Below are 10,229 nucleotides of genomic sequence, written 5' to 3' on the forward strand. Positions count from 1 at the left end.
TTGGGCATAAGCCGGCCTCGCAAACAATATGGTAGGGGCTCTTGATTTTGACCACCTCAAACATGACAGACTCGTTCATGTAATTGGACTCTATGCCAAATGCCACATTAAGTTTAATCTGCCCAATTGGATATGCCGACTTACCAGGGACGATGCCGTGGAAGACCGTGGACGATGGCATCAAGTCTTTCTCCAAGATATTCATCTGTCGAAAGGTATCAAAGTATAGGATGTTAATGCTGCTGCCTCCATCCATGAGGACTTTGGAAAGGGTGTATCCTCCGACTTGGGGAGCCACGACCAAAGACAAGTCGCGAGGGTTATCCACTTGGGGCGGGTGATCCTCCCTGCTCCAGGTTATGGGTTGTTCAGACCAGTGAAGGTACCTGGGGAGCGCCGGCTCGACCATGTTGAAGGTTCTATGCTTCACCTTCTGATCCCTTTTGCAGGTACTAGTGGTGAACACATGATACTGCCCGCTGTTCAATTGCTTAGGGTTATTCTGGAAACCGCCACGATCATCCTGTCGCTGGAGATTCCCTTGCGGGGGTGGTTGCTGAAACACTCTTGGTGGGTTGTATTACTGTTGGTTGTGAACTTGGTACTGTCCACTGTTGGGTTGCGACCCGCCCTGTGGACCCGGGTTAGGAAAGCCGTCGAACGGGCTCTGGCGTGACCCGGGCGCGCCGAAGTGCTCCTGTCGCTGGCCCTGATCACCACCCTGGCCTTTTTGGAGCGCTTTGGCCCGGAACTCCTGCATCACGTAGCAATCCTCCCAAGAGTGAGTCGCCGGCCCCTTTGTTAGGGATATTACCTATTAATAACCCGCCCTAGTTGGGCCGGGTCACCAATCAGGCGATTCACCTAAACAGTGATTTGGGCCTTGGCCTGGCCGGATCAAGATCGTATGTCGGTTTATTATTTCTGGAAGGTCTCCAAGATTTGAAAGACGGCGACTTAGAGACCACATGGGTCACGATTTATTGGATGGAAAGTATCCTTGTAAACCCTAAGGGTTCGACCTGTATATAAAGGCGAGTCCCAATGAACGAGAGGGCAGGTTAGAATTCATCGAGTGCTAGGTCTGGCGATTTACGCCCTCCTTGTAATCGAAACCACATCTATACAAACCAAAGTAGGACGTAGGCCTTTACCTCCTCACGAGGGGCTGAACCTGGGTAAATCGCCGTGTCCCTCCCGCTTAACCCCTTTGAGTCGCCACCAAGGTGCGATGGCTCCAGTACTAAGTCCTTTCACGAGGACATCTGCCATGACAAAACCACGACACCCTCAGCCGTAGCATGCTGTGGACAAAGGCCTTTGAGCATCTCATGATAATTGCACGGCTTCTTCCCACTGAAACCCCGCTTCTTCTGGTGCTGGTTTCCGTTGCTGGTATTGGTATTAGCAACGAAATCTGTGGGACCTTCCTGTTGTCTCTTTTTGCCTTGCCCACCATGATGGTGGTTGCCCCGACCCTGAAACTAAGAATGGCCCTTCGACGACTCGCCCTACTGGCGGTGCTAGCTTTGTCGTCGTCCTCTCCAGGATCCTTGGTGTCATCTGACTTGGCGTATCTGGTGAGAGTATCCATCAACTCGCCCATGTCCTGTGCTTTACGCTTAAGTCGCCCCAGCTTCAGCACCAGAGGCTCGTAATGGCATTTTTTCTCCACGATCAACACTGCGTGAGCCGTCTAGATGCCCTCTGATGAATGAATAAATTCTGCGACTCCCCGAGTCCAATGATGGGCCGACTCATCCGGCTGCTGGATGCAGTGTTGTAGGTCGACAATGGTCATTGGGCGTTTGCAAGTCCCCCTGAAATTCTTGATGAAGCACTCTTTTAACTCTGCCCAAGTGTTGATGGAGTTAGGCGGCAAGTTTTTTAACCACGCACGCGCCATTCCTTCGAGAATCATAGTGAAAAACTTGGAGCAAACCTCCCCGTTTACGTTGAGCATGTCCATCGCAAGTTCGTTACTCTCGATCCATGACCCTGGTTCGAGATCTGGCGTGTAATTAGGCACCTTCCTGGGTCCTTTGAAGTCCATCGGTATCCGCTCATTGCGTAGAGCGGGCATGAGACATGACACCCCAATGTGCTTGCCTCCAGCATCGAGAGGCGCGGGAGGTGTCTGGGTGTAAGCCGGATAACCCTGACCCGCCGCGGCTGCTGTTTCCATCTGACGCGCGGCTTGTGCTGCGTCCACAATGTCTTGAGCTCGTGTGTCGGGCATCCCATGTGGGTTGGTTTGAGGAATGCGCCGTTGCCCTCTGGTTACTGCGGGTAAGTCCTTGTGGCGATTTCTGGTGTGACTCGCGTGGCGCGTGAAGTGTAACCGATCGAGGTTGTGAGAATATTGCGTGTGTTGGACTATAGTTGTATTCAACATCTCGATGGCGTTTCGCGCCTCTATCTCGGCCGGGGAGTTTCCATAAATCGGGAGGGACTCCAGGTGGCAGATTGCGGCGAGCACATTATCCACGGGATTTGAGAAGTGGCCTCGTGGCGTCTGGAAGCGAGTTGCATGGGCATCCATTGGTTGAGGCGGCGGCGGGTTAGGCGGTTGAAACGGACCTCCCCCCAGAATAGCTTGTAAAGGTCGATCAGGACCCGCCCCAGGGGTGCGTGGGGTGTCGAAAATGCGAGTTGGGTGTAAGTCGGCCGGGATGCGTCCGTGGTGTCTCCTTTGGTGAACGGCGTCGGACACATGCTGTTGTCTCTCGAGCCGCCAGCCTTCGGTGTTCAGCCGTTCCGTGTCTGCTGCGATCGCAGCCTGCTGCGTCTCTATCCTCGCGGCTTCTGCTTCCATGTCCCGTTGGGCTTTGGCCATCACCTCCTGCAGCTTCGCCAGCTCGGCGTTGATCGACTCTTGATTCTCGGGTGTCACGGCGGTTGCCATGTGCCTGGTGACCTCCGTCGCTAACTCCGGCATGGCTGGAGCCGGGGTTTTCGACGTCCCACCGGTCTCATTGTTGCCAACCGGGTTTTACTGAGGATGTGCCGCCCCTGCCATATAGATGGCAATTTGTCGATGGGATCTTTCAAGGATCTCAGGGTCCGTCGCCAGTGACAGCCCTCCGAGTTGTCCTTCATGAAGAGGATGGATTGAATCTGTCTCGCCCATGGACGACTCGCTGTCAGAATTGGCGGGGGTGACCTCTTGGGTCGCCGGTTCGTCTTGTAGGTTGTTTCCCTAGGTAAAATCGATGAAAACACGACGACTCCTGTCCTGTCATGTGATGGGGAGGACGTACTTGGCCGGCTCGACGATTTCGGTGGAGATGCCCGGCTCAGGCACGGGTGTTCCAATCATGCCGATGAAGATGTTGATTTTGCCGAAGGGGACTCTGTAACCAGATTCGTCTGAATCGGCTTCTGGCCCCCACATCGAGTTGTCGATGTTGTACCTTCCGCGGCGGCTCTTCGTCATGATGCCGACCGCATAGCTTTCTGACCCTGGTAGGGCTCCCTTTGAGAACTCAACTCCACCGTGCGTTAGCCCCACGGTGGGCGCAAACTGTCGTGGTTTTGTCACGGCAGATGTCCTCATGAGAGGACTTTAAGATGGATCCATCGCACCTTGGTGGCGACTCAAAGGGGGTGAGCAAAAGCAAGACTCAGATTTACCCAGGTTCGGTCCCTCGAGTGGAGGTAAGAGCCTATGGCCTGCTTTGTGTAGATTGATGATGGTTTTGGTTACAAGGAGGGTGTAACTCGCCTGACCTAGCTCTTGATGATTTCTAACTAGAATCATCTTTCCCACGTACTCGCCTTTATATACAGGTCGAGGCCCTAGGGTTTACAAGAGTCCTAGCTATGCTGCAAATCGTAGCTTGCCCTATTTCTAAGCCGTTGTGTTTCTGAAGGCTGGAAACCTCCTTGGCGGTTTATCCTCTGCATAGCTTCTGAACTGCCATCCGGCTCCTGGCCCAAGGCCTGTATTACCAATGAATGAGTCCCCGCCTTAGTGACCCAGCCCAGCTAGGGCGGGTTACACCGCAGGCAATATCCCCAACATAACCAGAATCTCGGAACTTCATCTATCACAAACCCTCGTAATCACAATGATACTAAGTATGGCGATACATCCGGAACTCTCAGCACCAGTACTGGGGAAGCCGGACTCCTCTCGCCACTACTAGTATTGAAGCAATTTCGAACATCCTTCGTCCTGAGATACTAAGAAATCTGAATGATAACGATGTGCTCAAGAATCCCATGGAGCTCAACTCCCCGGAAGAAATCAAGACAGGCAGGAGGCACCAAGACAGAACTCCGTCACATCGACATCATATAGATTCCAAAAATATCCACGTGATCCTAATTTTTTTTGGGTGAGAAGAGGAGTAGAATTAAAATTCCTAAGTCGTGAACCTCACCAGAGCATAGAAGAGGAGAAAAAGAAACCTACTCTCCGATATATAACTAGACTCAAAGCAGTTTTTTCACTAGACTCGACTCGGCTAAGTTCGATCAATCAAGGGGGCTCCTTGGTCGGTACTGCTCTGATACCAACTTGTAATGTCCCAGATGCGATCCTATCCTTAATTTGGCATGAGGGCCTCGTCAGAAAGCTCAATCATGAAGCTCGCGATCTCGTCGGACTCCTTAGTGGACCTCAACTCTGAGATTACCCAAAGCATCACCGGAATCCCGATGCACAAGATATCTCGTAAAAGGTAAAACTAATCCAGCAAGGCCACCCGGTGTGTCAACGAAGCCGATAGGAGCCGCGTATCTCGTTCTCAGGACACACCATCTATGCATAGTGGACGGTAGCCAAACGCTCGAGTTGCCCCGAGGTGGCACCGCCGACTGCTAGGTGGGTGGACCAACACTCATGCGGAGCACTGGCCCGCGGGTTGATTAATTATCCTCGGGGTCCGGAAAGTCCCTATGCAATTTTATTAGGTTAATAGGCAAAAGTAAAACCAAAGTTGGGCCTTGCCAGACCAGCTTTAATCTAAGACGAATTACCAAGGGGGTCCCCATAACAACCCCGATCATGTTAGGACCGCTCAATTATGCAACATAATACCGATAGCCAAAACTAAGGGGGCAAAGGTGGAACAAAACACCAGGCTAGAAAGGCCAAGCCTTCCACCTTTAACCAAGTATATAGGTGCATTAAATTAAATAGAATTTAATAGGGTGATATAACAAGGAACCCATGTTATCACATGGAAATGACTGCACCTGCAACTAGCAACGCTAACACATGGTTAAGCAATCGGTAACATAGCCAATCAGTGGCTTGCTAGGTTGTGAACAGGTTGAAGGTTTTCATGGCAATGTTGGGAGGCTGATATTTAACAGGTGGTAGGGAGCGAGACATAATGATAGAAATGGTAAATCTAGCATGGCAATGATAGTAATGGTATATGGGGAAATGGTCATCTTGCCTGAGATCCCGTTTGGAAGAAGAACGATTCCGTGAAGCAGACGAACCGATGTAGTCGAACGGGTCCTCACTTTCCGACACGCTTGCGGAACTCTATCGAGATGAAGCAAACCGGAAACAAGCATCAACACATATATTCACCAAGGCACATGCACGACAAGATGCAATCCACATATGATGCATGATCAGTTGAATATATGCAAGAAATGGCATGTCAATTCACAACAATCAAACACTACACATTAAGTGAAGTTCAATATGCAACGAGTTGCATATTGACGATACTCCACATACGAATTATTTAGTTCTATCCCGATTAAGTACACGGCAATATTAAATGTGGTTAAACATGGCAAGAGGTAAAGCGTAACTAAGCTATCTATCTAGGCATTTTAAATGAGGTCGGAAACGTCATATAGCATCTCCGAGATGACCTCATGCGTTAATTTATAATTCTGTCCAGATCTGAACTAACACTTTTAAATGTCTGTTAAATAGAAAAATAAATATGTTCACGTGATTCTACGCGTTGTTACAATCAATTTATACATAGAGAACAACTCCAACGGAGCTACGGTTCATAAGATACGAACACCGCAAGATATGATGGCATGAATGCAATATGTGTGCAACGACAGTCACAAGCATTTCAGAACATACAACCAGCAAGATAATATGAAACTAGACGAGATTCTAAGCAAGTTTCACATAGGACACGATTAAAACGGAGCAACGGTTCAACAACTACGAGCTAAACAAGAAATAGACATAATCTGCCAAAAACAGCCACATAGCATTTTCTACACCCCACAACTACGAGCTACACAAATCCAAAATGCTCAAACAAGGCATGAAACAATATAGGTCAAGATGCACTACAATATACAACTAATAGCACCTATCATGGAAGCATGGATCACTAGGAAAAGAACTCACAAAATGGCATCTCACACACAGTTTCAGACTTAGTGAAAATATCAGTTTTAGACAGTGCAGTTTTCAATCTGAAGGCATATTGACAGCAACAAAACTATATGCTACAAGTTTCCAAATGGCACTAAAATTAACATCATGCTAGAGAATCTTAAGGTCTACAACTAACTCCATTGCACCAACCTCAAAAGAGCTAAATATCACCAAATAAAATCATGTAAAGACAACAACAAAATATAACAGATTTCAGACTTAGAAATATTTCAGCATCTTTAAAAGAACATTATTTTCTAGCAAGTTGAGAACAAGCAAACCACACCTAAACATGGGTTTCTATTGCAACCAAAATTACCAGAGGCTAGCCTACACATGCAAGGGCATATCTCTAGTTGACATATCCTTCCTATCATGCATGGATTAAATCACACAAAATAGACAATCGGGCAACATGGCAAAATATCACGCGCAAGACTTGCTCAAAAGCTAAAACTAAATGCACAGTTAAATTCTATGGATTTTTCTAACCCGAAAACATATATAACATGTGGGGTTGCAAAAATAATAATATCGCCACACGTATATGCGAGAGTATGTCCTAAACACGATATAACAAACTAGCTACCGAACCTACATGCAAAAATGCAACCAACTACTGTAAAATACATGGCAAAAGGTCCCTAAAAACATGGGCATTTCATCTACGAGGTTTGAGCAATTCATGGACACGCATGAAAATAATTATGGCATAAATCCCTATTAGGACAGCATGCAAAACTAGGCATACGGCGGTTCAAACTACTTCAAACATGCATGCAAATTGCAAATTATGAATCTAGTCGAAAAACTACACAAGTTTCATATATAAAGTGTTGCGATCCGATGCACGAATAATAAACTACGGGCGTTTGAAATATCTAGCATATCCTGAAATAAATAAATTCGAAAAATAAACCCTATAATAACTACTGGGCCGAAACTAAGCCAATCGGGCCTACAATACCTAGGCACAACAAATCTAAACAACCCACGAGCGAAAATTAGAGGGGCTCGGGGGCGGTCTCACCTTGCGGGCCAAGGCCCAGGACAGCGGGGAAGGAGGCGGCCTGGTCGGAGGGGCGAGGCAGGCCTTGGGCGGCGCGGCGCTAGCCTGGGCCGGGAGGGGCTGCAGCGCTCGCCAGGGAGGCCGCTCGGCCTGGGCGACTTGGGGCCCAGCTGGTGAGACCGGTCAACGGGGCGGCGCACGAGGGGCTCCCTCGTCCCGGTCCAGATCGGGGCACAAGCGAGGCGACGGAGGCCGCCGCTGCTCGCGCCGGAGAGGCAGGGCGACGTGGGGACGGGACCCCGACAGCGGCGGCTGCTAGGGCAGAGCGGCGACGAGGCGCACACGGCGGGGCGACGGGGACTGCACGGGTGAGCTTGGGGCTGGGAACAGCAGGTGGCGGTCGGATCTGGCGAACGGAGCTCCGACGGCGGCCGTCGACGAAGAACCTCCGGCGAGGGACGTGCTCCGTCGCGGGGTGGGCTGGCTGCGCGGCAGCTCGCGCGAGGAGAGGCGGTGCTAGGGCACAGGAGGCAGGGCGGCGGCGGTTCCGGGCCCAACGGGCCTCAGATGGGCTCGAGCGGGCCCGCGGCAGCTGGGAGGAGAGAGAAGTGGGAGGTTGGCTGTGCTAGGGTTAGGTGGGCGTGAAAAACGAGGGAGAGAGAGATTGCTGCCTAAAATGGCATGTGGGTCTATTTATAACTTTGGGGGGGGGGGCTAGGTTTAGCAGAATTTCGCCCCGGTTCCAACCGCGCGATATAAATCGGACGGTTTCAAACACGGGACGGGTAAAGTGGTCGTGTAGAGTAGGTTAGCTGGAGATGAGAGGGAAAACGACACCCGGCAACGTAATTTATAAATACCAAAAAACGTCCGACGATAGACCGAATACGGTGCCGCTATGGTCGACCGTTCGGGTACCAGACGTACTCCGATTGCGATGAAATTTGGTAGGCGGCCTACCTATATCTGAATAAGACCGCATGCCAAGTTTCAACCCAATCAGAGAAAGTTTTACGCACACTTTTAAAAATAAGATTTGAACGATGCTGCGGGGCGCGTGCGTGTGTGGTCGGGCTCAGAACGGGCAACGACGAGAACCGGCAACTAATAGCAGATGCAAGTTTTGAAAACTGGCGGCAACGGGATGCCGATGCAATACCGATGATGCGAATGGTGCAAAGATGATGCGACAAATAAAATAAGTCACACGACGAAAACGGCATAAAGGGGGAATCTTCTGGAACATCGGTCTCGGGCTGTCACAACAAACGAGGTGATAATAGTTTTTAACCTCGGTATATCCGAACATAAAAAATACATGGGGTTAGTAGCTAGTCCCCTCAGTCAAGCTCCTACGGTTAAGTGAAAGCATTAAAGCCGCGTAGTCTGATTGCCTCGTTTCCTTCCGCACTACCCTTGCAGTATCTAAAAGGGGGCTAAAGTCGACCAATCGTAACTTTCAGATTAACACGACCGCACATGAGTCATAATTAAACAAAGAAAAGCATGATATGCCATGCAAAGCATCAACATTATAATGCACAAAGGATAAACTAACTACCAATACAAATACAAGTACATCCGTCGGGCACAGGGCTTCTGTCGCCGAAGTACCATCCATTACAGTGGGAAAATACAGGTTGGGACACCTATGCTACTATTCGGGCGGCGGAGGTTCGGTGGACATTTCGGTTGGCTTTAACTTCACCCAATGTGTTGGGGATATTATCCCACGGTAAGACCCGCCCTGTGGGTCGGATCAGGATAATGGAGGCTCTATTCCTATTGGTAAGGTGGGTCGTTACTAAAGAAGCAGATGGCGTGAGATGGACAGTTGGCCCAAGACTCAACAAAGGCGACTTACAGTCCCTGTAAGGAACGAGACACAAGGAGTTTCCTTGCGTGGGAGACAAGGAGAGTTAGAGATATACCGGCTCACAAATTGTAATAAGAGTTGGACTCTTGTAAGACCTAGGGCCTCGACCTGTATATAGAGGCGAGTCTCTAGGGCAGATAGGGTTAAGGTAACATCAATTGAGAGCTAGGTTAGGCGAATCCGCAACCTTGTAATCGATTCCCACATCAATATACACAAAGTAGGACGTAGTCTTTTACCTCAATCTGAGGGGCCGAACCTGGGTAAACTCGCTTCCCGTTTCCCGATCAACCCCTTTGAGTCGCCACATAGCTGCGATGGCCTCATCACTAAGTCGTTTGACAAGGACATCTGCCGTGACAAAACCACGACAGTTGGCGCCCACCGTGGGGCCTGCGCATGGTGGAGTTGGGTTCTCAAAGGGAGCCCTTCGAGGGTTCGGGAGCTATGCGGTCGGCCTTATGAAGAAGAGATGCCGCGACAAGTACTTCATCGACAACTCAAGTTGGGGCCCCAAGGCTGGATCTATCGAATCAGGGTACCGGGTCCCCTTCGGCAAGATCCACGTCTTCATAGACAAGGTTGGAACCCCTGTTCCTGAGCGGAAAATCTCCACCGACATCGTCAGGACGACTCGGCTCGCCCAACCCGCTGCACGTCAGATCAGACGGCATCGCGCCTTGCTCGGCTTCACGCAAGGGGCCACCCTCCCAGAAGAGCCGGAAGCTGGCGGAGACACTCGTGTCAACTCTGATGGTGAGTCATCTATTGGAGACACTGATTCAATCTACGCTCTCCATGAGGGGAGGCTGGGCGGTTTCCCTCAGGCGGCGATTTCTAAAGAACCACAGGGACACCCCCGTCAGATCGCCATCTATATGGTAGGAGCTACGATGGCTCAGGATGAGCCAAACACCGCAAATGCCAACGGGCCAGCAGATGAGGCGAAACCCTGGCCGAGGCTAAGTCAG

Source organism: Hordeum vulgare, chromosome 2H (assembly GCF_904849725.1).
Source record: "Hordeum vulgare subsp. vulgare chromosome 2H, MorexV3_pseudomolecules_assembly, whole genome shotgun sequence".
NCBI lineage: Eukaryota > Viridiplantae > Streptophyta > Magnoliopsida > Poales > Poaceae > Hordeum > Hordeum vulgare.